The sequence below is a fragment of the Prionailurus bengalensis genome, chromosome B1 (assembly GCF_016509475.1).
Source record: "Prionailurus bengalensis isolate Pbe53 chromosome B1, Fcat_Pben_1.1_paternal_pri, whole genome shotgun sequence".
NCBI lineage: Eukaryota > Metazoa > Chordata > Mammalia > Carnivora > Felidae > Prionailurus > Prionailurus bengalensis.
In genome coordinates, this window is record NC_057344.1 from 57,309,248 (window position 1) to 57,312,702 (window position 3,455).

A 3,455-nucleotide genomic window follows, 5' to 3' on the forward strand; every position below is an offset into this window, starting at 1 on the left:
TTAAAATAATTGATTTGGAATCTTAGCATTGATATAAGTGTAAAAAAATAATTACACTAAAATTTTAGAAGGGAATACTACAATGTTTGAAATGAAAGTCATCAGATAGGCTTAACAGAAGATGAAAGAGGAAGGCAAATTGGTCAGTGAAACTGCAGATTAATAGAAATTTCTCCAATTTGAATCACAGCGGAAATATTTTTTTAAGTGGTTCCGTTTTTTTTGTTTGTTTGTTTGTTTTGTTTTTTTTTTTGCTCACTGCAGCAGCCCATATACTAAAACTCTAAGGATACAGAGACAATTAGCGTGGCCACAAGGATGACATGCAAATTCATGAACCCTTCCATATTATTAAAGAAGAAAAGTAAATGAATAAAGAAACAAAGTAGTTCTGTGTTGACACTGAGGCAACATTAAGTGGTCTAACATGCATGTAACAGAAACCAAGAAGTAACTCTTTGTAAACAGACTGATGATTTTTACTACAGAAATTTAATGGAGAGTCCTTGCTTTGAAATTGCTTTTTAGGGAAAAAATCTGGTTTGTCTTCGTTTCTTATGGAAAAAAAAAACAAAATAATAAAATAAGAACAGCAACAAAACATTTGATTCATGGATTAAGTGGATTTGGAAGAATGGAAAGTAGTCACATAGACCTCTTCTTTCTGGGTAGCTTTTAACAAAGTATAAAACTTAAGAGAATCAAAATGGAAATGGCTTGGCTTCCTTTGAGAATATTTCTTTATTCATCATGACAATTCATAAGCTACCAAAACCAGTTTTACGGTGAGTGAAGGAACAGTTCTAACCTCTTTCAGAAAGAAATGCAATGTCTTTGCTTTGTTCTTTCTGTCATCTTTTGGATTATTAACAAAATTTGGTGACTGGTAAGATCCATGCTGTTTTGAGAGTTCAATCTTTGTGTTAACACAGTTACTTACCTTAAACATGAGTGATTATGAAAGTCTAATATGATTCATATGGTGATTAGCAGAAGAGAAATCAGAGGCTGAAGAAGTTAAAGATACATTTTGCAATTTCACATTTGGGATTGTTTTTTATTGAAGAGACCAACAACATAATACATAGTACTTCAACCAGAGTGAGCTTTAAGAGTTTATTTTCTAATATAAAATTTAAAAAAATGGCTGTTGCAACATGTATTTCAAAGCTCTCTTTCCGCAATCATACCTGAATTGTCTTGCAGGTTTATACAACCTGACAGTCAGAATCCCAAAGGTAAATAATTTCTATTCCCAACAATGCATCTTACTTACATGTATTTCTTCTAAGGATATCAAAATAGTTTATGAACATAATGTTCACAGCATCCTTGAGAAGCAAACAAACTTAAGTTGAGTATCATAATTAGAACTGAAATTCAAAGATATGCATTGCAGTTCTGTATTTAAAAAGCCATCCCAAAGGAATACAGTATTTACACATGGGAAAAAAAATTATTGTTCTCTTTTTATTGTTTGGAGTTTTAAAAATCAGTTGCCAGGCAACTGGATTTTTTGTACATATAAACTGCTCTTATGATAGTTGCTTTTAAAAATCAATGATTATATTGATTACAGCTCTACTATACAAATATCATCTGATATGCAGTTTTGTATATAAATAAATATAAATATAAATGTATATATTTCTCTTTGCTAATCACCATAGTAATAGTCATTGGGAGTTATAAATGAGCATTTTATTTCCAGTCATATAATTTTACATGTAAATTGAAAGACTGAGCAGAGTAAATGTGAGTATGAAATTTAATCTTGGAGAGTTGTTAAAGTTTTTTTTTTTTCTTACTCGACATCAACTGTGAAGGTTGGCATTTCCCATTTTATAAACTAACATGAATATTAAGAAACCTAATAACTAAGGTGAACACATAGTTTAATATCTAAGCCAAGACAGTTTTTAGAGTAAAGTAGGTGCTATTAACATACACCTCAGAGCAACACACAGAAAACCAGGACAGAAACCAAATGTAAATTGGGGTATATGGTCATCCTACTATAGTACTCATAGTATAACTAATGTATTTTTGTTCTCAAAAAGAAGTTCTTAAAGTCACATTCATCTATCACCACAATTCTAAAGATTTTAAAAATTAGTCTTATTCATTAGATTCATAGTGAGTTTTCACATCCAGTTAGTAATTGCTTATAAATTTTCCTGTTAGTCAACTAGACATGTATCTCATATACACTGCCAATTAATATATACAGGTAGCACTCACTCTATACCAGGCACTATTTTAAGTGCTTTATATTAATTAATTTAATCTTTACAGCAATCCAACAGTTATTATTATTACTATATCATTTTCCAGATGAGCAAACTAAGGTATTGAGTGACTGTTTGTTCAATTTTCCACAAGACTAATCCATAATTTGAGCCCAGGCTTCTTATTTGCCCCAAAATCTTGCCTCTTCATTACCAGTAAAATACTCCCCCCACCCCATCTACCCACCCATCCATCAATGATACAGCAAGGACTCTGACATTTTATTCTTCTCTAACAGTTTTTTTTTCAATGTTTTTAAAGATTTTATTTTTAAGTAATCTCTACACCAAACATGGGGCTCTAATTCACAACCTTGAGATCGAGTCACACACTTCACCAACTGAGCCACCCAGGCATCCCTCAATTTTTTTTTTAGAAATAATAGGCCATAATGCAAGCTTCAATCCATGGCCTACAGCAGAAACATTTCATTTCATTAGAGTCAATGGCTATGTAACTATTTTAGTATATGGAAGGCAATTTAAGGTATGTTTTAAAAGTGTGTCTTCTAGAGTCTAACTTCCTGCTTTGATTTTTGCCTCTGCCACTTGTTAACTGCACACTTCTGAAAAAAAAAACACTTAACATTTCTATGTATTGGTTTGTTTTTCTGTAAAACAGGTATATTCTCTACCTCATTGTGTTGTAATACAGCTTAACTGCATTAGTAAAACACTGAGAATAATGGTTAATTAACAAATAATTTTCAATAAATGTTAACTATTAGTATTAGAAAATATTTTTGAAGTTTAATGTGATTTTACAAATATTTAAACTATGTTTATTAGATGTTAGAGATACTAGACACAAGCCATTTATAAAGATTTGTAAGATGTAACCCTTGTTTTAAAGGAAGTCATAGTTGTAGTATTAAATATCTAATGTTTTAGAATTAATGATTTTATAAATGTATAGTTTTTATTGCTAAGACATCTAAAATGTCATTTTAATTGCCAATACCCACATCCTAAATTGTCTACTAACTGTTGGTGAAAAATATTTTGCCAAATAAAATTATAAAATGTTTGCCAAAATTCTAAAATGGTGGGAAAGGGACCTAACTTGCAATAATTTTGTTTCAAAAAAATCTTTGAAAATATACACAAGCACAAAAACCCAATTTTTGCTCAAGTCAAATTGTTTGACCACTGTTAAAATATTTTTAT

The 3,455-nt window shown here is 30.4% G+C and overlaps 1 non-coding gene across 1 annotated transcript; it reads left to right on the forward strand.

The window, feature by feature from the left end:
* The first annotated feature begins 251 nt into the window (after positions 1-251).
* LOC122479268 lies at positions 252-353 on the forward strand. Its single transcript, XR_006296316.1, has one exon. It is a non-coding gene; the product is annotated as a U6 spliceosomal RNA (small nuclear RNA).
* Positions 354-3,455: the final 3,102 nt, after the last annotated feature.